The 26,569-nt window shown below is 45.8% G+C and overlaps 1 protein-coding gene and 1 pseudogene across 34 annotated transcripts in view; one reads left to right on the top strand and one right to left on the bottom strand.

Moving 5' to 3' along the window:
* Positions 1 to 26,569, top strand: part of HDAC4 (histone deacetylase 4) — a 555,425-nt gene that overhangs the window by 140,677 nt on the left and 388,179 nt on the right. The gene's annotated exons all lie outside the window — the stretch shown is intronic.
* LOC148116645 (uncharacterized) lies at positions 318 to 26,569 on the bottom strand (annotated as a pseudogene).

Raw genomic sequence — 26,569 nt, 5'->3', positions numbered from 1 at the left:
CAGTTCTCCTCCAGTTTGGGGTCGCACAAGAAGCCAGCAATTTGTAAAGTTATTAAAGACAATGATGATAATCCCACAGGCACAAGTTCTTCCCTGGGGCGAAAGTAGGGATAGCAGACAAAAAACCCAGTCCAAGTCCAAGGGTGGGTGGCCATCAAAGGCCAACACCCACACATACCTGGGGAAAGAAAGGGGGGGAGGAGAAGCCACCCGAGGCGACCGATAGAGCCCTGGTCAGCCTCCCGCCTCTCCTGTCCCAAGACTCCCCAAATCCCCAGTCTCAGCTCTGATGACAAACAAACCCCGGATGACAGGGGTCAAGGCTCAAAAAAAAGAGCAGATGGTAATCCTGAGGGCAAGGCAAGGCTGTCTGTATTCTCCCATCCACCTGCTGCAAGTTCTTTCCTCAGCCGGATGATCCGTGGCTGCCATTGCCTTCCGCCGCCGCCGCCGCCACTACCGCCGCCGCCGCCGGCTCGCAACCAGCACCCTGGGCTCCTCATGGTGCCTCCAGGACCCCCAAAAAACATCAGGAGAGCGTCCCAGAGATCCGTGAGGGGCGAGGGGATGAAGGGCACCTCCAAGCCGCCGCCGCATAGCAACGCCGACCGCCGCCGAACGCTCCGGCTTCCATTCCTCCCGGCTCTGACAAGCCGGAAACAGCTGTTTTTAACAGGCCGCCGCCCCATCTCCCGCGGCGGCTTCAAACAGCGCGTCCCGCCCTGCCCTGATATTCCGGAGGGCGAAAAAGCCCTCAGCAGGCAGGGCGGGCATTCCCCTCATTGGGACTGGAGCCAGAGATAGTTAAAGCGGCTCCCGAAGACCCCTGACACCAGCGACCTCTCCATCTCCTCAACGGAGCTCAGCCGACCGCCGCCATCTTGGGACACGCTGGAACCGGAACCCGGTTGTCAGTTGGGGATGACGGTTGGTCTCCCCCTTAACTGTTCCCCCCCCCTTATTAGGCTTAGACCTAATAGGGCCACTCAGCATAAATTTACAACTTTTGATTGATCTGCAGCCTTATTTGACCATTATTTGACCATCTTGTCCTCCTTGGGTTACCCGGATTATTCGATTATTCAGTCATTTATTCCATCCTATGACTACACCTTGCTTTTTTCTGAACTAAGCCTCGGCTATCGCTGGTATGAGAATGGGAGGAGGCACAGACACCGAGAGTTTTGGACTATGGTGGGACGGACCATCTCTCATTTGACCTTATGACTCTGGTTTGTGTCACCTTGAAAGGGCGGCCTTTGAGACATTTTTCCCACCATTGAATAGACTTATAATCAGAAGACTTACCATCGTCATGATAGGACGATGATGTCCCGATGTTCTGATGTTTTTAGCATATTGTCTTCTCTTTAACATCTTTTTCTCCCTTATTTAATCTATCTGTTTTTACCATCTCTAACACCCTTTAATAGAAAATGATCCTTCATTACTCTCAGCTCATTACTATTCTTTAATGTATGAAACTGCGGAGCTCATTGCACTGCGAGACTCCCCCCTCTCGCAGGTTTGGCCCTCTCAACTATTGAGGGCTGCCCTTGATGACGGGTTTTGGAACCCCGAGAGGTGGTACGCTAAAAAACAGAAACTCTGGGGGTTTTTAAATAGATTTTTAGATCCAATTTTAAGGGGATCCAGGAGGAGGGTGGTTTTCAATAATAAAAATGAGACTGGGGGGTCTCTTAAGGATCAGCAGCCATGCCATTTTGACAGTCCCAGCGGGTTGGGGAGGTTGGGAGTCATAGGAGATGCTCGGAGGAGGGTGGGACAAGCTATACCTGTGATGGTGGGAAGGGGCAGAAGAAATCGAAGTAAGGGTGGGGAGCATCACACCAGATGCATTCGGATGGTGACTTGCTCCCATACCTCCTGCTCACCCTGCTTTCCTGGGGATATGAGAGCGAAGGATCCTGGTTTCCGTCTGATATATGTGAATGCCAGGTCCGTGATGAATAAGGCTCTCCTCATACGAGATCTTATTGATGAGGAGGGTGCGGACCTGGCCTGTATCACGGAGACCTGGTTGGGGCAAGAGGGGGGAATCCCTCTCTCTGATTTATGCCCCTCAGGCTTTCGTGTCCTGCACCAGCTGCGACACTAGGGTAGGGGCAGGGGGTGGCAGTAGTTGTTAGAGAAAGTCTGAGTCCTAGGGAGGTCACTGTCCCTCAGATAGGTGGGTGTGAGTCTCTTCTATTGAAGTGGGACCCTGGAGTTCAGTTGGGCTTGTTGGTCACATACCTGTCTCCCAGCTATGTTGCCACAGCCCTGCCCGCACTGCTTGATGTCTTGTCTGAGGTGCCACTTGAACTCCCCAACCTTTTAGTTGTGGGACATTTTAATCTGCCTTCGATTGGTGAGTCATCTGAGACAGTCTGGGAGTTCATGGCCTCCATGGCAGCCATGGACCTGACTCAGGTTATTCAGGGCCCAACTCATAGGGGAGGACACACATTCGACCTGGTTTTTCTCTCTGGGCAGTGGATAAATAGTCATGGTAAGGGGGAACTTTCCATCACTCCCCTGTCATGGACTGACCATTCCCTCCTTAGACTAGACTTTCAAACTGCCAACCCCTGCCGCTGGGAGAAGGGACCCATAAAATGGTTCCGCCCTAGGCGCCTGATGGACCCAGAAAGGTTCTTGAAGGAGCTTGGGACATTCCCCACCTCTCAATCCTGCGATTCAGCTGAGGCTCTGGTGGCATCCTGGGAACGGGTGGCTACCGACGCCTTGGACAGAATCGCACCTTTGCGGCCTCTAACCCGACGCAGATCCCGGATTGCTCCTTGGTTTTCCATGGAGCTCCAGGAAATGAAACTTCGGAAAAGACGCTTAGAGGAGAGTTGGAGGTCCTCCCGATCTGAATCTGACCGAACACAGTTAAGAACCCATATTAGGTCTTATCTAGTGGCGATGGAAGCGGCGAAACGTCACTACTTCGCCGCCCTCATTGCATCTGCAGAAAACCGCCCAGCAGCCCTGTTTCGTGTGACCCGCTCCCTCCTCAATCAGGGAGCAAGGGAAGACCCTTTGCAGGGCAGAGCTGAGGATTTTGTACAGTTTCTGCATGATAAAATCGCTCAGATCCGGATCGGATTGGACTCTGACTGGGCAGAATCCAATCAGGAGACTAGGGTGGGTCTTGAGAATAATATCTGGATTGAGTTTGACCCTGTTTCTGTCAAGGAAGTGGACAGGATTGTGGGCAAACGTAGTTCCTCCACTTGCTTATTGGACCCTTGTTCCTCCTGATTGGTTTCGGCTGCCAGAGAGGTGACTAGAGACTGGATCCAGGCAATTGTCAACGCTTCGTTGAGAGAGGGGAACTTCCCCGCCTCTCTTAAGGAGGCGGTGGTTTGACCTCTCCTCAAGAAGCCTTCCCTGGATCCAGACTCACTTAATAACTATCGTCCCGTCTCCAACCTTCGCTTCATTGCGAAGGTTGCTGAGACTGTAGTGGCTCAACAGCTCCCACAATTCCTGGAGGAAACGGAATACCTTGACCCGTACCAATCAGGCTTCCGACACAGTCACAGCACGGAAACGGCATTGGTCGCTCTGGTGAATGATCTCTGGCGGGCTCAGGATGGGGGTTGTTCCTCCATCCTGGTCCTACTTGACCTCTCAGCGGCTTTTGATACCATCGACCATGGTATCCTACGGCAGCAACTTGTGGGGTTAGGGGTGGGAGGCACTGTCTTATGGTGGTTTTCCTCTTACCTCTCGGGTCGCTTTCAGTTTGTATAGGCGGGAGGGCAGAGATCCACCCCGAGGCCCCTTAATTGTGGGGTGCCTCAGGGGTTGGTTCTCTCCCCCCTGCTCTTTAACATCTATATGAAGCCACTGGGTGAGATCATTCGTGGCTTTGGGGTGAGATATCATCAATATGCTGATGATACCCAATTATACACCTCCAACCCAGACCACCCCAGAGATGCCATTTCCGTGATGTCCCGTTGCCTGGAGGAGGTACGAGCCTGGATGGGCAGAAACAGACTCAAACTCAATCCCTCTAAGACTGAGTGGCTGTGGATGCCGGCATCTCGGGTTTCAGAGGCTCCATCACTTTTGATAGATGGGGAAAAACTTGCACCCGTTGATAGGGCTCGCAACTTGGGTGTCCTCCTGGATGCTTGGCTATCCCTAGAAGACCATCTAATGGCCGTGACCAGGGGGGCCTTCGCACAGGTTTGCCTGGTGCGCCAGTTGCGCCCTTTACTGGACCGAGATGACCTTTGCACAGTCACTCATGCCCTGGTTACTTCCCGCTTGGATTACTGCAATTCCCTCTACATGGGCCTGCCCCTGAGATGCATCCGGAGACTCCAGCTGATCCAGAATGCAGCTGCACGGGTTGTTATGGGAGCCCCTCGTTACTCCCATATAACACCCCCTCGTTACTCCCATATAATACCCCTCCTGCGTGAGCTGCACTGATTACCAGTGGTTCTCCGGGTCCGCTTCAAGGTGCTAGTCCTCACCTATAAGGCCCTTCATGACTTAGGTCTGGGATATTTGCATGACCTTCTCCTGCCTGCCTCTCACTGTCCTGTTTGTTCACATAGGGCCTCTCTCCTCAGGGTTCCGATGGCGAGCCAATGTCACCTTGCTGTGCCCAGGGGTAGGGCGTTCTCTGTGGGTGCTCCCACCCTCTGGAATGAATTACCTACTGAGCTCCGGACGACTCCTGATCTCCGCTCCTTCCGTCGGGACTTGAAGACTTGGCTTTTCAAACAAATAGGCTGAGACTGATTCCGGCTTTATTATTTACTACTAATTAATTATTTGGATTAAATTATGATTTTATTGTACTTGTTTCTTAACTTGTGTTCGCCGCCCTGAGTCCTTCAGGAGAATGGCGGCATATAAATACATGTAATAAATAAATAAATAAATAAATATTCCAATAGGTTAACAACTTGCCTTACATTACTCTTCATTTGTCTACCATTTATAAAACCAGTTTGATCATTATTAATCATTTGTTGCATGACTGGCATTAACCCATTTGCTAGTATTTTAGCAACAATCTTGTAATCTGTATTTAAAAGTGATATAGGCCTATAATTTTTTGGCTGGGTGTGGTCTTGCTCCTCCTTTGGAATCAGAGAGATATAAGCTGTCTTTCAGGATGGGGGTACATCTCCTCCAGATTGTATGTTAGTAAATAATTCTTTGAGTGGTCCCACCATTTCTAACTGCAAGTGTTTATAATAAGCAGCTGTCAAACCATCCGTCCCAGGAGCTTTACCCACTTTCAACTGCTTAATTGCAAACATAATCTCCTCGGAAGTTATTGGTTGATTTAAACCCTCCCTTTGCTCTTTTGTAATTGTAGGAATATTCTCTTCCTATAAGTATCTATCTATATCTATACTTCGAATGTTATCACTAGCATACAACCTCGTATAAAATTCTAAAAATGCTTTTTTAATCATATTTTGCTGATAAACCTATTTACCTTTATATTCTATTTTCTCTATGGTCCTTGATTTTTGTTTTTTCCTTAACAAATATGCTAACCATCTCCCTGGTTTATTAGCATTGCAAAAAGTATTATGTTTAGCATATTGCAAATTAGTTGCGACCTGATCTGCCATTAACATATTAAATTGCCCTCACAATAAGTTAATTGCCTCTTTTATTTTCTCATCTGCTGGGTTCAATATCAAAGCTTGTTCTTTTTTTTAAATTTCCTCTTCTAAGTCCTTCCTTTTTTTTTCCTGTTTACGTCTATGTTTATTATTCAAATATATAAAAATACCTCTCATATATGCTTTACTTGCATCCCAAACCATTTCCATAGATGTACCCTTATGCATATTTATAATGAAAAATTCTTTCATAAATTTTTTACATTTTTTTACATTTTCCTCATATCTAAACAGATTTTCATTTAACCTCCAAGACCTCTTAGATCCCATTCCATACTCTAATTCCATCCAAACTGGACTATGATCCGTTAAAACTCTTGGGCATATCTTCGTCTTCTTCACCTTAGAAAAAAGATCATTTGTAATTAATATAAAATCAATCCTAGAGAAAGATTGATGTTTATCAGAAAAAAAGGTAAAGTCTTTTTCTTCAGGGTTCCTCTCTCGCCAGATATCTCTCAACTCCATATCATCCATCATTTCAAAAAACGATTTTGGCAATCTGACACGCGTTGAAATATTCTGCAAGAGCCCCTTCTTATCTTTTTTAGTGTCCAAAACTCCATTCCAATCACCCAGTAAAATACATGATTTATAATCCCATTGTAGTAACTTGGAATGTAAAAGCTTATAAAATTTTTCCTGTTGTTGGTTCAGTGCATAAACTCCAATTAAAAATATTTTTTCTCCTTTTATTAAAAGTTCAATTGCTATAAATCTTCCTTGATCATCTGCTTCTACCCTTGCCAGGTATCCACTATTTGAGCGGACAGTCCGCTTTTTTCACATTATGTTCACTATTTTTTTTCACAAAATAGTGGACATTTTTTTTATTCAAAAGCTTTATGATGAAATGGTACGTAATCTAAAGCTGTACAATCTAAGGCAGTGTTTCCCAAACTTGGGAACTTCAAGATGTATGGACTTCAACTCCCAAAATCTCACAGCCAGCCATGCTGGATGGGGAATTCTGGGAGTTGAAGTCCACACTTCTTAAGGTTCCCAAGTTTGGGAAACACTGATCTAAGAGAATAAGGATAGGAGAATCGCGTTTTGTCTTTTTTTTCATAAGTTAGAATGAGACAAAGATCGAATATCCATTGAACTCGATTCTCCGAAAAAAAATTAATGATGAGATTAAAATAAAAATATATTATAAAATTATGTATAGTTCACATTTTTAAAATGTATTGTAGCTTGTATCGACTGACCTAAAATGGCTTTGAGTGATGAGAGTGACAGCGGCGAGATTTCAAATTCTTTAAAACAAAAGAGAGGAGTGTGCAAATACACCAAAGACTGGGAAGCTACTTTTGCATGGATTACCAACAACGAAACCGACAGAACAAATACAACGGCCTACTGTAAATTGTGTCAGAAATCGTTCACAGTTGAATATAATGGTATAAAAGCTGTCACACAGCATGCAAGCGCAAAAAATCATTTAGATAAGGAGAAAATAGCTTCCAGCAACAAGCGAATCAATTCGTTTTTCATTTTTAAAGACTCCTCTTTCAGTGAGAAAGTGACTGTAGCTGAAATGGCTGAAATTTACCATGGGATCAAACACCATATTTCTTTCCTGGCTCAAGATTGCGGTATTAAGTTAATGAAGCAAATTTTTGATGATTCAGAAATTGTAAAAAAGATGTCTTGTGGAAGAACCAAATCATCAGCTATTGTCAATGAGGTTTTGTATCCTTTTTCTCAATAGTTGGTTCTCAATGATCTTAAAACTGGAATTCCATTTTCTCTCTCCACTGACGCATCAAACAAGCGAAATCGCAAAATGTATCCCATTGTTGCACAATATTTTACTTGTGAAGAAGGATTGTGTGTGAAAATTTTAGACTTTTATGAGGATTCTTTAGAAGATTCTACATCAATAAAAAATCAGCTGTGTCGAGTTCTTAGTGATAACGAATTGGAAATAAATAATGTTTCAGCTTACTCAGCAGATAATGCATCGGTCAATTATGGAGTGAACAAATCTGTTTACCAGAAATCTTTGCTGGAAAATGACAATATTGTAGCTGCTCATTGCAATAATCACATTTTACACAACAGCGCAAAAAATGCATTAAAGCAGTTATCTTTTGATATTGAAAATGTAGTGCTGCAGGTTTTTGCCGAATTTTTGAATTCTGCGAAGAAACGAGAAGAGTTGAAATCATTTTTTGAGTTTTGTGAGTCAGAATTCCAAGTTTTGCGCCATGTTCCAACACGTTGGTTAAGTTTGTTTAAAGAGGTCGAAAGACTTCTTTTAAACTGGATACCCCTAAAATCGTATTTTATTTCTGTTGGATCTGATGAGTGCCATAAGGTTATCTGGAACCTTATTTCGGATCAGGAAAATGAACTCGCAAAGGACGATGAACCAACAATTTCAGAATTGTATTTATATTTCACGCACTTCTTCATGTCAATAATGCAAGACACCCTACTGAAGCTGGAAAGCAAGAAAATTCTTGCATGTGATCTTCACATTATCATGTGTAAGCTGCGTGATTCTTTGCAAAAAAAATACGATGAGCAGTTTTTTGGAATGAAAGTTTTATTTGCCTTACGTAAAAAACATTTGCCTGAGAATGCCGTGCAAAAGTTCAAGAAAGAAGCCATCAACGTACCTATCAAAGAGCCATTGCGTACCTGGAAAAGTGGTATAATTTCACCGATTCAGTATATGAGACGCTAAGTTGTTTCAATCTAATTGATCGCAATAATCCTCCAACTTTAGAAGAAATGACGAACATCTGGTTATTATCACCATGGCGAGAAGAACTTCCACCCAACACTCTCTTCAATGAAATTTCTGCCTTAGAAGAAGTTTATGTTCATCTGCAGGACAATTCATCCCTTAATAAGTGGACATACTTTTTCAAGAAAGAGCCAGCTCCGAGTTTACTGAAACTGTTCCAGTATTGTTCATCAATTCCGGTATCAAATGCAAACGTTGAACAAATTTTCAGCATCATGGGAAATTTGTGGACTGACGAACGTAACCAACTGCTTATATCATCAGTTCGAAGTGAATTTTGTATATTTTTTAATATTTCTCAACATTGTACTGAAATTAAAGAATTATTCCTTAAACACAAAGAATTGATCAAAGCTGCGCAGTCAAATAAAAAATACACACGATAGCGGACTTCCGGTCGGCACCGCAGGCTCTGTGGACGGTCTTTTAAGACCGCCAGCCCTGTTTCTTCGTAAAAGCCACTTTGACAGCGCAAACCGGCTGTCTGGCGGCTGATAAACCTCCCCTTCGGGAAAAGAAGGAGAGGAAAGCTGGTGGGCGAGAGTAGAGCTCCCCGAAAGCCCTCTGGAATATTTCCAGAGGCTTGGAGGGTGAGAGGTCCCCAGCCAGCCCGCCAAGAAGCTCCGAAGCCAGGACGACTCTGCAAAAGCAGAGTGAGAAGCCGCGATCCGATCCTGCTTTCAAAAGTGAGTTTGACTGATTACAAGCGCAGGCAGAGTGGAAACAGGAGAACAAGCTTTAAAAAGTACAGAGCTTAACTCCGAAGTTACTTTGTTTCAAACTGAATTTCATTGAGCTGGAGGCTGAAGATGGCATCTTTGTTATGGTTTTGAAAGTGAAAGCCAGAAACGAAAGTGCTTATTGAGAACTTTGCGCTGGGAGAGTGGATTAGCTGCTTATTAACTGCTGGGAAGTGAGAGCTTGTGGAGAAAAAAAAATATCCTGCCTGATAAATTAGAGACTATAAATTACAAACATTTTAAAGTTGTTTAAGGAACTTTGTGGCTTTGGGGAAAAAAAAGATCTCTTTAGAAGGGGAAAAAATGGCTTCTAAACAAGTGAAACCAGGAGTTGTTAAAGGAGGGGGAGGTTCTCCAGTTGTGTCAGTGGTGACACAGAAAGCACAACTTCCGGCTGATTCACAGAGTGAGAGTCAGAGTCAGGAGGCAGCACTTAATGATTTTAAAGAATTTATGAAAGAAGCCATGAATAATCAAGCAACAGCAATGAAAGAAGCTATGAATAACTTAACATTACTTGTGGAAGAGAAATTAAAGAAAGTTGAGGAGGATATAAGTTCAATTAAGGAAGTGGTTGCAGAGAAACACGATGAAATAAGAGATGATATTGTTTATGCTGTATCAGGATTGTCAAACCTTGTTATCCAGGTTGATGGGAAAGTTGAAGAAATTAATTAAGCCAATTTAAATTTGGAAAGCAAAATGGGAGATGTTATGACCAGAACGGAGAAAGTGGATGATGAATTGGTAATGTTACAATACAGGTCCATGGAGTTTGCTTTGAGATTGAGAGGCCTGAAAGAAAATAGTAAAGAAAATTTAAAAGATATTTGTGCTGATGCTATTGCAGAGATAATTAAAGAAAGACCAGAAGATGTGGCAAGCCAAATTGATAAAATTTATAGGGTTAATTCCTGGCTGGAAAAACAAAGACAGCTGCCAAGAGATGTGGTGATCTATTTCACAACCAGGAGGATCAGAAACGATATTTTACAAGCTTCCTACAAGAATAAAGTTCAGGTGGCTGGGCAAGAGGTGGTGGTTTTGAAAGAGATTCCTCCAAAGATGCTGAGAAGTAGAAAAGACTTTGGCTTTTTGGTAAATGAGCTGAGAAATCAACAAGTGGCATACAGATGGGACGTTCCAATTGGTCTAATAGTGACATAATGGAGAAAGATACCGATTAAACACAGTCTGGAAGGCAAAAGACTTCTATGTAAATGTTTTAAAGGCTGGATACCCACCCTCACCAGGGGGGTGGGGGTGGGGAGGAAGAAAATGGAGATGTTACAACAAGAAAAAGATGGAAAACAGATACAAACCTATGCTGAAGTTGCAGCTGGAGGAATTATCATGGAAGAAGATTTGGATCTTGGGGGCTTACCTCCAACTTTGGAACCACCTAAGAAGGAAGAGCCGAAAGTACAACGACTGACCCGATCATCTTATAAACTTCAAGAACAACAATCAAAAAGGCAACAATCTCAAAATTTATCTCAAGAAGTTCAAAAAACAGAAGCAGTGGGGGGGGGCTAGGCCGAAGAGTAAGGTGGAGAAGGAGCTTCAGCTGATGCTCATACGACTTCAAAAGGCTAAAGATGCAATTAAATTCCTATCTTGGAATGTCAATGGCCTAAATTCATCACAAAAAAGAAAGAAAGTATTTCACTACTTGAAACAATTTAACAATGACGTTATTTGCTTGCAAGAAACACATATTAGATTATTAGATCAAAAATATTTGATAAATTCAAGATTACATACACATTTTGTGGCATCAGCGCCAGAGAAGAAAAATGGGCTAGTCATATATGTAAGGAAAGGACTATCAGCTAATCTAATTGAGGCAGATGATCAAGGAAGATATATTGCAATTGAATTATCAACACAGACTGGAAAAATGCTTTTTATTGGAATATATGCCCCTAATCAGCAACAAGACAAGTTTTATAAATTTCTACATACTAAAATAATACAATGGGATTATAAATCTTTTATATTAATGGGTGACTGGAATGGAGTTGATCTGTCCCCGTACCCACACACACACACACACAGCCAGTCGAGGGTTAAGGAAACACTTTGGAACGCACCCAGTTCTTATCTCCCACTTGGCAGCGATAGACACACCGTCTGCCAAGTGACTTTATTTTCAAAGTAAACCAGAAAGACAAAATACTCAAGAGTCCAAATGTCCGACACTTTAAATCTTTCTCTCAGCAGCTCCGGACGAGGCTTTAGTGACTATTCAAGGTTTGCTTTGTTCGTTACAAAAGATCCTTGACCACCACCCTCTATTATATAGTCTCTGGGGTGTGGTCCAGTGACTCAGTTCTAATCCCTAGCACGCCTCCCAAGCTGCTGCAAACGTTTATCACGCCTTCGGAGGCGTGCGTCCAGGAATGATGTTTCATTATCACTTTGATTCGAATCAGCTGTCTCCTCTCCCTCGACCGGCACTTGAGACAATGCCAGAGGGGAGGGGCCTGGAGAGGGAGGCCTGGCTGACTCCTCTTCCTCATGCTCGGAGCTTTCTTCCTCCGATGGGACAGGCTCAGAGGGCGGGGCCAAAACACTATCCCCCACCGCAGGCCCCTTCCCCCGGGTCTGATGGTCGGGATGGGGTCGGGACGGGAACTGTTCGTGGAAAGCCCGCACCAGGTCAGGGGCCTGAATGGCAGACGCGTCCACCCAGGTGAAATCCTCGGGCCCGTACCCCTTCCAGGCGATGAGGTATTGGAAGCGCCCCTTCAGCCAACGGGAGTCCCGGATACTGTCCACCTCGTACGTCGAGGCGTCGTCCTCGTCGGCTGCGGCTGGGGGGGCAGGCATCGGCGGGCGGCGGAGATGGCTCGCGGGGGCCTCAGGGACCAGGAGGGACCGATGAAAAACAGGGTGGAGCCGCATGGAGCGGGGTAGAGTCAACCGGTAGGCCACCGGATTGATGACCGCCTCGATAGGGAAGGGACCGATAAAGCGTTGGGCCAGTTTCCTCACCGGCTGGTCCGTGGGGAGGTGTTTCGTGGACAACCACACCCGATCTCCTACTTCCAGCGGTGGCGTCGCCCGGCGGGCGCGATCGGCAAACTGTTTATAATCCTCTTTCGCCCGGATCAGCTGCCGCCGCACCAGTTGCTGCACCGCCTGCATCTCCGAGAGGAAGTCCCGGGTCTCGGGAACAGGGGAGTCCATGATGGTCAACGGGAAAAGCCGTGGATGGTATCCGACGTTGGCATGGAACGGGGTCATCTGGGTGGAGGTGTGTTGGGAGTTATTGAAAGCGAACTCCGCCAGGGGAAGGTACTCAGCCCAGTTGTCCTGCTGCTGGTTGACAAAACAGCGGAGGTACTGCTCCAGTATGCCGATGACCTTCTCCGTGCCCCCGTCAGTCTCCGGATGGTGCGACGACGACAGGCACACCTGCACCTCCAGCGCGGCCATCAGGCTTTTCCAGAAGCGGGCCGTGAACTGGGCCCCCCGGTCCGAAACCACCCGGTCCGGCAGGCCGTGGAGGCGGAAGATATGTTGCAGGAACAAGCGAGCCGTGGTGCGGGCCGAGGGCAGGCCGCGGCACGGGATGAAATGTGCCATCTTCGTGAGCGCATCCACCACCACGAGGACGGTCCTGTACGTAGCGGACAGGGGCAGGTCTGTCAGGAAGTCCATGGAGATGGCTCCCCACGGTCTCTCCAGTGTCGACAGCGGCTGGAGGAGTCCAGGAGGGGGGCCGGATGCGGCTTTGGCCTGTCGGCACGTCACACAGGACGTCACGTAGGCATGCACGTCGTGCCATACCCGAGGCCACCAAAAAGTCCGTGTCACCAAGTTCAAAGTCTTAAAGAAGCCGAAGTGCCCCGCCGCGGGGTTGTCATGGCACTGGTTCATGACGAGGGCTCGGAGCGGACTCGTGGGCACGTACAACCGACCCCGGTGTCTGAGCAAGCCCTCCTCCACGGTCCATGGGGACGCGGGGCCGACGTCCGCTCTCCGCTGCTGCGACCAGTCGTCCCGTCGCTGCGCTTCCAGCACCTGAGCCCGCAGGTCCACCGGTTCCTGGACCGCAGCCAAGGAGTCCACTGGCAGCACCGTCCGGGGGGAAGGGAGTCCTTGGGGCAAAAGTATTCCGGATTACGGGATAGCGCGTCCGCTCTCTGGTTGACGTTACTCGGAATGTATGTGACGTGGAAGTTGAACCGGGCGAAAAACAACGACCACCGGATCTGCCGCTGGTTCAACTTCCTGGCCGTGGTGAGGTGCTCCAGGTTCCAATGGTCCGTCCGCACCTCCACCTGGTGTCGGGCCCCCTCGAGGTGATGTCGCCAAGCCTCGAACGCGGCCTTGATGGCCAGCAACTCCTTTTCCCAGATGGTGTAGTTGCGCTCGGAAGGGTTGAGTTTCTGGGAGTAGTATGCGCAGGGAAAAAGAGTGCCGCCATCCACCGGAGCCTGTAGCAGCACCGCCCCAATCGCCATGTTGGACGCGTCCGTTTCCACTACGAACGGACGGTGTGGATTGGGGTGCCTCAGGACTGGCTCCGTGAGGAAGGCCTGCTTGAGGACCTCGAAGGCCTGCTGCTGCGGGGGCCCCCACTGGAACGGGACCTTCTTCCGAAGGAGCTGGGTCAACGGCAAGGTCAGGGTGGCGAAGCCCGGGATGAAGGTCCGATAGTAGTTGGCGAATCCCAACAGACGCTGGACGTCCTTCACCCGACGCGGGGGTTCCCAACTGCGCAAGGCCTCCACCTTGCGCGGGTCCATCGCGATGCCCTCTGGGGTGATGATGTGCCCGAGGAACTCTATGGAAGTCTGGAAGAAGTAGCATTTCTCCAACTTCGCATAGAGCTGGTGCTCCCGCAGGCGCTGCAGGACCTGGCGGACATGCTGGAGGTGACTTTCCGGGGTCCGGGAATAGATCAAAATGTCATCCAAGTAGATCACCACGAACCGATCCAGCATGTCCCGGAACACATCGTTCATCAAGTGCTGGAAGACCGCGGGAGTGTTGGTCAATCCGAACATCATGACGGTATACTCGAAGTGTCCGTACCGAGTGTCGAACGCCGTCTTCCACTCGTCCCCCTCTCTCACGCTCACCAGGTTGTAGGCCCCTCGGAGATCGAGCTTAGTGAAGATCGAGGCCTCCCGCAACCTCTCCATGAGCTCCGGGATCAGCGGCAGGGGGTAGCGATTTCGCACTGTGATGGCGTTCAAGCGCCGGTAGTCGCAACACAGGCGCAAATCCCCCGTCTTCTTTTTAACAAAGAGGACCGGGGCCAAGAGCGGGGAGGTCGAAGGCCGGATGAACCCACGGGCCAGGTTCTTTTCCAGAAAGTCCCGTAAGGCGGCCAGCTCGGGCTCCGACATGGAGTACAGGCGTCCCGAGGGCAGGGGCGCGTTGGGCATTAGGTCCACCGCACAGTCGTAGGGTCGGTGCGGGGGCAAGCGGTCCGCCTCCTTCTCGCTGAACACGTCAGCGAAGGGCGTCAGCTCCGGAGGCAAGGAGACGTTTGGGGCAGAGACCTCCTGGCCGGCGCAGGTGTGGCGAAGGTGGTCGACACACTGCAGGCTTGGGAACGAGATGGCATTTCTCGACCACGCCACCTGAGGGTCGTGCGCCCGAAGCCAGGCCATCCCCAGGACCAAGGGAAAGTGCAGATCCGCCGTTACGTAAAACTGGATCGCCTCCTCGTGGTTCCCAATGGCGAGGCGCAAGGGCTGGGTAGCGGTTTTGATGGGCCCCGCCACGAGTTCCCGCCCATCTATAGTTTCGACCCTCAACAGAGGGTCCACTGGAACCAAGGGGACTTTGTAATGGGCCACAAAGGCCTGGTCCATAAAGTTCGTGGTGGCCCCCGAGTCCACCAGCGCGTGCGCCTGGAGCCCCTCCGACTGGTTAGCCAACAACACCCGGGTGTTCAAAATCAGGTGCCGAGGGGGCTCACAGTCCACAGCCGCCGACTCCGGCGGGGCATGGTCACGTGCCTGACCCAGAGTTTCCCCTAGGCCAGGCCTGGCCCGTTTCCCGGCTGGTCACGCCGAGACTCCGGAACAGGCTTGAGCGGTCCACTCCGCTTCCGGGGACACGAGGCGGCAAAATGTCCCGCCTCGCCGCAATAGAGGCACAACCCCCCTTGACGTCTCCGCATCCGCTCCTGGGCCGTCAGTTGAGGTCTGGCTGCTCCGAGCTCCATGGGCTCCTCAGCCGTCGCCACAAAACGCTGTGCGGTCCGGAGCGCTGTCGGTGCGAAACGCGGGGGTGCCGACGCTGTCAATGGTTCCGGAAGAGCCCGATGGGGCCGTCGCTGTTGCAGGCGGGCGTCGATGCGCAGGCATTGGGTCACCAGCGCGTCGAGGGTCGGTGGCGCCTCCACACGAACCAGCTCGTCCTGCATCTCGTCGGAAAGGCCGTCCTGGAAGGCGATCATCAGCGCCACCTCATTCCAAGCTGAATCGTGGCCTAGCAGTCGGAACTCTGCAATATAGTTCTGCAGGGGGCGCTTGCCTTGGCGGAGGTCCTTGATGCGCCTCGCTGCCGTCTGCACCCGGAGGGGGTCCTCAAACATGGTGCGCAGGTGTTGTAAAAAGCCCTGAAAGTCCAGGAGCAAGGGGCTATCTTGCAACAACAGGGGCGTGGCCCATCGGGCGGCAGTGCCAGAGAGGGAGGTGATAACAAAAGCCACCCGAGCCCGGTCATCCGGAAAATCCTCCGGCCTCATCGCCATAAACAGTTGGCATTGTCCCAAGAAGGCCGGAAACATCTCTTGCTGCCCAGAAAACCTATCTGGCACGTTCACTGGGCATCTCGGACGGGGAGGGGGAGGAGGGGGAGCTGCAGGAGCATTTCCCAAAGCAAGTTGGGCAGTTAGCTATGCTACTTGCTGTTGCAGAAGCTGATTGGCCTCCAGCATCTGCTGTATCTGCTGCTGCAGCTGTTGGTCCATCGTGGGTTAACGATGGAGTATGGGGTGACGAACAAGATGATCTGTCCCCGTACCCACACACACACACACACAGCCAGTCGAGGGTTAAGGAAACACTTTGGAATGCACCCAGTTCTTATCTCCCACTTGGCAGCGATAGACACACCGTCTGCCAAGTGACTTTATTTTCAAAGTAAACCAGAAAGACAAAATACTCAAGAGTCCAAATGTCCGACACTTTAAATCTTTCTCTCAGCAGCTCCGGACGAGGCTTTAGTGATTATTCAAGGTTTGCTTTGTTCGTTACAAAAGATCCTTGACCACCACCCTCTATTATATAGTCTCTGGGGTGTGGTCCAGTGACTCAGTTCTAATCCCTAGCACGCCTCCCAAGCTGCTGCAAACGTTTATCACGCCTTCGGAGGCGTGCGTCCAGGAATGATGTCTCATTATCACTTTGATTCGAATCAGCTGTCTCCTCTCCCTCGACCGGCACTTGAGACAATGCCAGAGGGGAGGGGCCTGGAGAGGGAGGCCTGGCTGACTCCTCTTCCTCATGCTCGGAGCTTTCTTCCTCCGATGGGACAGGCTCAGAGGGCGGGGCCACAACAGGAGTAATAGACACACAGAAAGATAAAAAAAGCTTATCAAAGATCTCAACACGTGCAAAATTACCTAAATCTTTTTTTGATATGATGGAAGATATAGAACTGAGAGATATTTGGAGAGAACGTAATGTGGAGGAAAGAGACTTTACTTTTTTTTCTGATAGACATCAATCCTTCTCCAGGATTGATTTTATACTAACCACAAATGATTTTATTTCCAGGGTGAAGAAGACGAAGATATGTCCAAGAACTTTAACTGATCACAGTCCGGTTTGGGTGCAATTTGAACAGGAGAGGGGAGAAAGGAGGTCTTGGAGGTTAAATGAAAATTTATTTAGATATGAAGAAAATGTGAAAGAGCTTAAAAAACAAATGAAAGAATTTTTTGTAATTAATATGAATAAGGGTACTTCCATGGAAATGGTCTGGGATGCTAGTCAGGCTCATATGAGGGGTATGTTAATACACATGAATAATAAACATAGACTAAAAGAAGCGGAACAAAAGAAGCGGAAAGAGATAGAGGAAGAAATAAAAAAGAAAGAACAATTACTTATATTTAATCCAGGAGACAAGAAAGTAAAAGAAACAATAAATATACTATGAGGGCAATTTAGTATGTTAATGGCTGATCAGGTGGCAACTAGCTTACAATATGCTAAACATTATACATTTTGTAATGCCAATAACCCAGGTAGGTGGTTGGCCTACATGCTGAGGAAAAAACAGAAATCACGAGTCATTGGTAAGATAGAATTTAGAGGTAAGCAAGTTTACCAACAGAATATGATCAAAAAGGCTTTTTTAGAATTTTATACAAAGTTATATGCTAGTGACTCAATACAAGGTATAGATATAGATAGATACTTAAAGGAAGGGAATATTCCTGAATTAACGTTGGAACAGAGGGAAGGATTGAATCAACCAATAACTTCTGATGAGATTACTGATGCAATTAAGCAATTAAAAATAGGGAAAGCTCCGGGAACAGATGGATTAACAGCTGTTTATTATAAGAATTTACAGCTTGAAATGGTAGAACCGCTTAGAGTTCTATTTTGTAAAATTCAATTAGGGGGAGGAGTTCCACCCTCTTGGCGAACAGCTTTTGTTTCACTGATCCCGAAGGAAGATCAAAATTGTACTAAACCTGAAAATTTTAGGCCAATTTCACTTTTGAACACGGATTATAAAATTTTTGCTAAGATATTAGCGAATAGACTAATGCCAGTTATGCAACAAACAATTCATAATGATCAATCAGGCTTTATAAAAGGGAGGCAAATAAAATATAATGTTAGACAAATTATAAACTTATTGGAATATCTGGAAAAAAACAACCAGGTCTCTGCAGCGTTCATATTTTTGGATGCAGAGAAAGCATTTGATCGATTAAACTGGCAATTCCTGTTTAAGATAATAGAAAAAATGCATTTTGGGGAGTATTTTATACATTCAATTAGAGCAATATATCAGGAACGAACAGCACAAATAATAGTTAATGGAGGTTTAACAGATGCGTTTAAAATTGAGAAAGGTACTAGGCAGGGTTGTCCCTTGTCACCATTGTTGTTTATTTTAACTTTAGAAGTTTTGTTGAATAAGTTACGTGACTCTGATAAAATAAAAGGAATTGTAATTAGACAGCAGGATTATAGATTAAGAGCGTTTGCAGATGACCTGGTTGTTACTTTATCTCAACCTATAGAAGCGGCTCCCTATATGTTGGACATAGTAGCTCAATATGGCAAAGTATCTGGATTTAAAGTAAATCTTCATAAGACAAAGATGATAACTAAAAATATGTCCATAACTCAAAGAGAAGACTTAGGGAGAATAACGGGGTTTGAAGTAGTTAAAAAGGTTAAGTATCTAGGAGTATATATTGCAGCCTCAAACACGAAATTGTTTAAAAATAATTATGAAATTCTTTGGCAAAAAGTACAGAAAGAAATGGAAAATTGGAAAAAGTTACAACTATCATTACTGGGAAGGATAGCAGCAATAAAAATGAATGTACTACCTAGGTTTTTATTTTTGTTTCAAATGATACCAGTGCTTAAGAAAGATGGAAATTTGATGGAATGGCAGAAAGGGGTTAATACTTTCATCTGGGCTGGGAAGAAACCAAGAGTGAAACTGAAAATTATACAGGATATACGTGAGAGAGGAGGTCTTAAAATGCCTAATTTAAGATTGTATTAAGAAGCAGCTGCTTTATCACAAATTAGTGATTGGTTTAACTTAACTGAAGAAAGAATGTTAAACATAGAAGGTTATGATTTGTTATATGGATGGCATGCTTATTTGTTATATGAAAAAAAAGTGGATAAAGTGTTTAAGGGTCATATACTTAGAAATGCGTTGTTGAGGGTTTGGAAAAAGTACCAATATAAGCTAAATTATAAGATACCCATATGGGCAAATCCCAGACATGCAATAGAAAATATAAGTATAGAGCAAAAAACAGAGGTGATTACTTATAAAGAGCTTCTTTTTTTGGAAAGGGGTAAGTTGCAACTGAAATCTTTAGATGAATTAAAAGAAGAAGGGATAATTTATACTTGGTTTCAGTATGGTCAGCTTCAAGCTAGATGGAGGGAAGATCAAAAATTTGGTGTTATGCAAAATGAGGAAAATCTGGTGAAACAGATTAGAGATCAAAGTCAGATGTATATTAAAAGGTTGTATAATGCATTATTGGAAATAGATTCAGAAACGGAATTGGTTAAGGATTGTATGATAAAATGGGCACAAAACTTTCAGGAACCAGTGATGATGGAAACGTGAGGAAAGATTTGGGTCAGAAATGTTAAATTTACGCAAGCACAAAATTTGAGAGAGAATTTTTATAAAATGTTTTATAGATGGCACTTAGATCCTAAAAAATTATCATGTATGTACTCGAATTTGCAAGCTAAATGTTGGAGATGTGAATGTAATGATGCAACCTATTATCATATATGGTGGACCTGTAAGAAAATCAAGGCATTTTGGATAAAAATTTGGTGGGTGATGCAGAATATTCTGAAAAGAAGGTTGAAATTTACTCCTCAATTGTTCCTATTGGGTATAACTACGGACTGTACAGTATCAGAGACTAAATTGATTTTGAATTTAATATCAGCAGCTAGGCTGTTGGTAGTGCAATATTGGAAGAAGGACTCTTTGCCTACTATTGAAGAGTGGATACTGAAAGTAACGAACCTAGCAGAAATAGTGAAAATCTCAGCGTACTTGAAGGACTATACACAAGAAAGATATGTATCGGAATGGAGAAGATGGATTGATTATATTCAAAATAAGTATCAGACAAGAAAATATCAAATAGCTTATGAGTGAACATTAAGTATTAGAAGTATTATGTTATCTATAGTGGAGTTAAGGTTTCAGGGGGGGAGTTAGTAGTCTGAGGATAAGTAGGTTAATCTAGTTTATGATTGTTAAATGAAATACCTTGTATTTTGCGGGATGAGGGGAGGGAAAGGGTGGGGGGGGAAATGGGGGGAAGAAAATTCTTGTTTTTTTGTAAAACTTCAATAAAAAAAACACACATGACAGCAAAGTAAAATGTAATTTAATATTTTACATATTATTATAATATATTTGATGTTTTGAATTTTAAGTAAAGTTTTGAAGTGATTATTTTAATACGTGTTAAAATGTTTGTAAGAAAATATATAATTTAATTGTAATTTTTTTAAATTTTTTTTACTACTTAACCTCCCCCCCCCCCCACTTGTCCGCTATTTTTTGGAAGCAGACCTGGCAACCCTATCTGCTTCAGTTAATTTGGCAATTAAGTCTTTTTTTAGGTATATAACTATACCATTCTTCTTCTCGGGAGCAGATGCAACAAAATGTACCGTATTTTCCGGTGTATAAGACGACTTTTTAACAGAAGAAAATCATCTCAAAAGTCGGGGGTCGTCTTATACGCCGGGTACCCGAATCCGAGTTGCTGGCGCTGACCGATGACGCTACGGGAGCGCCCAAAACATTGAGGGGAAGCTATGCCAATCTCGTCAAGGCTGCATGCCGCTGAGTGCTGGACCCAGCTGGTTGCTACGCGGAGCTTCCCCCGCAGTCCCAGGCATCCAGGGGGATATTACCGATGCTCCGACTTCCCCAGCTGACCCACAGTGATGGCGAGCCCCAGCTGGGACTGGGTGAAGCTCCGCGCAGCAACCAGCTGGTTCCAGCATTGAGCGGCATGCAGCCTTGACGAGATCGGCACAGCTTCCTGTCAATGTTGTTGGTGCTCCTGTAGCGTCATCAGTCAGCGCCAGCAACTCAGATTCGGGAAGCAGTGCCAATCTCGTCAAGGCTGCATGCCACTCAATGCTGGACCCAGCTGGTTGCTGCTCGGAGCTTCACAGCAGAGAGAAGAAGCTGGATTTTGCTTTCCATTGCAGACACCAGATCGGCCCCCTGCAAGCTCTTGTCTCTGGAGGAGCCCGACCAAAGTTTCAACAGTGCCACTTCAGGGAGCGCTCCTCGAAAGATGAGATCTTGCAGGGGGCTGATCTGGCATCTGCAATGGAGAGCAAAATCCAGCTGCTCCCTGGACCAGTCACCATTTACAGCTCCGAGTCCCAAGCATCAGGAGATGAGGGCTGCCTTGTGCCGCAAATATACCAAGGCAGAATCCTGATGCTGCACTTTCAGCAGAGAGATGAGGGCTGCCTTGGCCATCGGCTGACGCAAATATACCAAGGCGAATGCTCATGCCGCACAAGTTCAAGTAGTGCTTCGCTCCCACACTTCTTCCGGCCCTCAGTCTCTCAGGGAGATGCTTGATTTCCTCTCAGCCCCAAGACACTGGCTGGCTCATGAGATGAGAGAGAGAGAGAAAGAGAGAGAAAGAGAGAGAATCAGAATGAGACAGAGAGAGAAAGAGACAAAGAATGAAAGAGAGAGAAAGACAGAATGAAAGAGAATGAGAGAAAGAGACAGAGAGAATCAGAGAGAGAGTGAGAGAGAGAGAATGAGAGACAGAAAGAGACAGAATCAAAGAGAATCAAAGAGAATCAAAGAATCAGAATGAGAGAGACAAAATGAAAGAGAATCAGAATGAGAGAATCAGAATGAGAGAGAGAAAGTGGGGGGACAGAGAAAAAGAGAATGAGAGAGTGGGGGTAGAGAAGGGGAGAGAAAGTGGGAGAAAGAAAGAGAAAGAGGGTGGAGAAAGAATGAGAAAGAGTGGGAGAGAGAAAGAGAGAATGAGAGGGGGGAGAGAGGGAGGAGAGAGAAAGAGAATGAGAAAGAGTGGGAGAGAAAGAAAGAGAGGGAGAGAGAGAGAGAAAGCGAAAATGAGAGAGAGAAAGAGAGAGTGGGAGACAGAGAGAGACAGAGAGGAGGGAGAGTGCCTGAAGGACCCCATCCCATACTGGGAGTCCAGGTGCTTCAGCAAGCGGCGCACTGGATTCGTATTAGTGGTCCGCGAAATTTAAAATTATGAAGTTGGTGGTCCCTGAGGTCCAAAAGGTTGGGGACCCCTGGCCTAAGAACATCGGAAAACACATATTTTTGATGGTTTTAGGAATAACTTTATCGTTGGTCACCACAACATGAGGAACTGTATTAAAGGGTTGCGGCATTAGGAAGGTTGAGAACCACTGCCTTAGCTGCTTGCCTTGCTTCGCTTGCCTTGCTTCGCTTGCCTGAATCCATTCCATCAGCAAGCAACTCCCTGCCTGCAATCAAGCAGGCAGGGAGTTGTGGACTTCAACTCCAAGAATTCCTCAGCCAGCAAAACAAAGCTGGCTGAGGAATTCTGGGAGTTGAAGTCTACCAGTCTTAAAGTTGCCAAGGTTGGAGACCCCTGTTCTATTGGGTAAGTTTTTTTCCCCTTTGGGATCTTTAAAAAAAAATAGTTAATTGGGGTTTTTTTTAGTTGTTCTTTTTTAGACCTAGCCATTTAAAGTTTAGGAAGTTTTAAATTTAGCTTTCATATAAAAATAAAATAATATTTGTGCAGCTTTCTGAGATTTAGTGTGTTTTTGTAGTGTTTCACTCTAACTACACAAACACACAAAATCTCACAAAGCTGTATGTGGAATTTTGTGTGTGTAAAGTGTGAAGGTTGGGTTTTTGGGCTTTTTGTGGCTGTGTGAGGTTCCTGCTTGTTTCAGGGGCCATTTTGGGTCTAGCACAGCTGCTTTTACATTGTGGGTGAGCCAGTTGTGTTGTGCTGTGTTGTTTGTGTGTAAAGTGTGAAAGTTGGTTTTTTTGGGCTTTTTGTGGCTATGTGCGGTTTCTGCTTGTTTCAGGGGCCATTTTGGGTCTAGCACAGCTGCTTTTACATTGTGGGTGAGCCAGTTGTGTTGTGTTTTGTGTGTGTAAAGTGTGAAAGTTGTTTTTTTGGGCTTTTTGTGGCTGTGTGAGGTTCCTGCTTGTTTCAGGGTCCATTTTGGGTCTAGCACAGCTGCTTTTACATTGTGGGTGAGCCAGTTGATGTTTTTTTAATTTTTATTTGGTGTTCGTTGGAAGAGGGGTAGTCTTATACCGTGAGTATAGCCCAAACCCTATATTTTAACAGGAAAATTCGGGGATCGTCTTATACGCCCAGTCGTTTTATACACCAGAAAATACGGTATACCTAACCTTGCATTTATTAAATATTTTTGATCTGTCGTTCTAATATGAGTCTCTTGTAGACAGATTACATCATTTTTAAACTGTTTCAAATAATGAAATATTTTTCTCCTCTTTTGTGGTGAATTTAGGCCATTAACATTCCAAGTCAACAATCTAGTTGCCATTCTTGGGCCCCTGAAGCTTTTGGAGCATCTGCTGGAAGTCTCCATGCATTTTACCTTTTGGCCTTGCTTCTCCCACTGCTTCTGTTTTTCTAGTTTCTTGAATCATCTGGAGTTGCTGCACTCTTAATTCTTGACGCTTGGCTGCCGCTCAGGTCTGTCTTTGATCCTTAGGTTCTTCTATTTTTTCGAATATCTCCAAAGCCTGAGCAATAGTCAAAAGTTGTATTAAGTCTTCTTGAGTAATCAAAGCTCCCCCTTGAGCCTGTGCCAACAATTCTTCCTTCTCCCCCTTTCTTGCCCCCTTTTCTGCTTCCGTCTTCCTTCTAGCTTCTGGGGACTGTGGGCGTCCAGCCTTTAGTACATTGGTGTAGAAATCTCTTGCCTTCTACACTGAGTTAAGATGATGTCTTTCTCCTTAATAATTCACCACTAGTCCAGCTGGAACCTCCCATCTGTATTGTATCTGACGGTTTCTCAGTTCTTCCACCAGAAAGCCATAATACCTCTGGCTCTCAACATTTTGACTAGCTTGCTCCCAGCTGCTGATGAGAGTCAGGGAGTAATGGCTGCCTCCAAAGCGATCTTATCCCTGCCTTGCAGAGCACGCAGCGCTGACTCACAGCTCACTCTCACTGCCTCAGCCACCCAAGCCTATTTTAAAGAGGCTCGGTTTTTTAAAAAATTAATTTATTTATTTTTAAATTTGGCCAATTTTGTATTGAATTTTAAGCAAAAATGAAGAGCCAACTCTAATAAGTCTTTCCTCTGGCTGAGTTGGAAAAAAACTGAGGCTCGGCCGGAAGGACGAAGGCGTGGCCAAAGAAATTCCAACTCAATGATGTCATAACTGGCTGATAAACACCCATGCTTGGACACTCCAAGCAGTGCACAGGAGATTATCTTATTTTTTAACTCCAGACGGATTTTTCACAAATTTTGAGATTGTTTCAAACGACAATACTGATGATCTTTTTAATGATCTTTCATTTTTTATCTAGAAAAGTGCTGATAGGATTTAAAAAGCAAATTCAACCATGCTCCTTTTTCTGTTAAATCAATTTTGCCAAACATCTCCCCAACTCACAATAAAATAGTGCTTACAACTCACAATAAAATAGCACTATTCCAATATTAGAGGGGCTCCTACAAAAATGAGGGGTCAATCCAGGGGTGAAATCTACTTACCTTCCCTACCGGTTCGGAAGTGCACGCGCCACGGCACTTGCAGGGATGTGACCTGTTGAGCCCTTGGAGAAGTGCCTGTCTCTGGGGAAAAATGGGTCTCCCCATTGGGGAAGCAGGCAAGGCCCCCCCCCACTCACGAAGGGGATATACGCCATGGCCTCGGTGAAGGTGGCTGTCAGAGTTAGGCCCATAAATCACAGGTGTGTGTGTGAGAGAGCCCCTTCTGTCCTCCCCCAAGCTCCACAGATTCAGTTGGTTCGCCGAACTGCACAAAAAGTTAGCTACTAGTTCTAGTGAACCGGTGTGAACTGGCTATATCCCACCACAGATCTTAGCTATTGCTCCACCATTGAGTTCTGCCACTCCATTAGTAGTAGGATGAAAGGTGGAGCTAAGCCCTTGGAATGAACCTATCAAGTTCAAAAACTCCCGCCAGAACATTGCAGTAAATTGCAGTACTGCCCCCGGAAATTCGTAAGATCTCCGACCTCCGGGTGTTTCGCTGCGCATTGAAGACCCTGTTGTTCCGCCAGGCCGGACTATCAACACAATAGTTTTAAATTGGGGTATTTAAATTCATTGGGGTTTTAAATTTGAGCCACTTATTTAATTATTTTAAATTTTATATCATTGTTTTGTCTGTGTTTTTAAATAGGCTGTACACCGCCCTGAGTCCTTCGGGAGAAGGGCGGTATAGAAATAAAATTATTATTATTATTATTATTATTATTATTATTATTATTATTATTATTATTATTATTATTATTATTATTATCCCCAGGTTTGAGATAGCAATAGCACTTAGACTTATATACTACCTCGCAGTAGAGAACTTCGCAGTAGAGAGCAAGAATCTGGGTCCTCATTTTACTGACCTCAGAAGGATGGAAGGCTGAATCAACCTAATGAGATTTGAACTGCCAAACTGCAGTCAGCAGAAGTAGCCTGCAGCACTGCATTTGAACCACTGTGCCACCTCAGTTCTTATAACTCATCTTGGGACCTCATGCAGCCTGTAGATGTGTTGCATAAACATTTTTGTTAAGACCTGGGCTGAAGGGAGCTTTGGGCACAGTATAAAATGTGCCTTTGAGAACAGGTCTATAACAGTCCATATTACAGTGTTCCTGCCATTCTCAGGAACCACTCTAAAGTGGAGCTGCCCTCCCATGGTGTAGTCAGGTTGGCTACCAGCTGTAGTAACCCAGAGGTTTTTCCCAATGGGTGGGATTCAATTTTTTTTACTACCAGTTCTGTGGGTGTGGCTTGGTGTTTGTGTGACTGGGTGGGCGTGCCGGAGGGTCCTTGCTCTCTTCAGTGGGGAGGGGAACTTCCACAGCTTGTCTGGCGAATCGGCTGGTGTCTGGGGTTTTCCTTCGAGCCCTCCTGCCTCGTGCAGCTGTGGCAGGACGTTGTTGTGGAACTGGGGCAGAGACCAGGCACTCAGAAGCTCAGTGTCCTGTTTGTCCACACCGATAGCACTTAATAGTAGCCTTTGAGATAACGTAGCCTTCTAGATAATGCTCTCCAAGGCGGCTGCTCTGCTGGGGTTTTGCTGTTGGGGTGGACTTCTCTGTCTAGAACTATGGACATGGTATACCAGTCATGGAGACTCTCAGGCACCCCCCGGATCCCACAGGCTTTTCTGACTTCTGGGTCAATAGCTTCTTTAAAGTAGTGTAGGAGTATGCGGTCAGGCCAATGCCACAGATTCCCTACGACTCGTCTAAAGTCCCATACAAAGTTTTTTATAGGTTGATTACCTTGCTTCATGACCTTTAGCGTGGCTTTGCTTTTATTTATTCGGTCTGGGTCCTTAAATTGGGAACGGAGCAGTGTAATAAACCCATCGGCATCATTCAGTTCTGCAGCGCCCTCATTGTGCAGTTGGGCTATCCATTCAGAAGCCTCTCCCTCATTCAT

The sequence above is a fragment of the Pantherophis guttatus genome, chromosome 1 (genome assembly GCF_059756535.1).
Source record: "Pantherophis guttatus breed Tessera chromosome 1, ASM5975653v1, whole genome shotgun sequence".
Taxonomy (NCBI): Eukaryota; Metazoa; Chordata; class Lepidosauria; order Squamata; family Colubridae; genus Pantherophis; species Pantherophis guttatus.
This window is presented reverse-complemented; position numbering and strand designations above follow the sequence as displayed.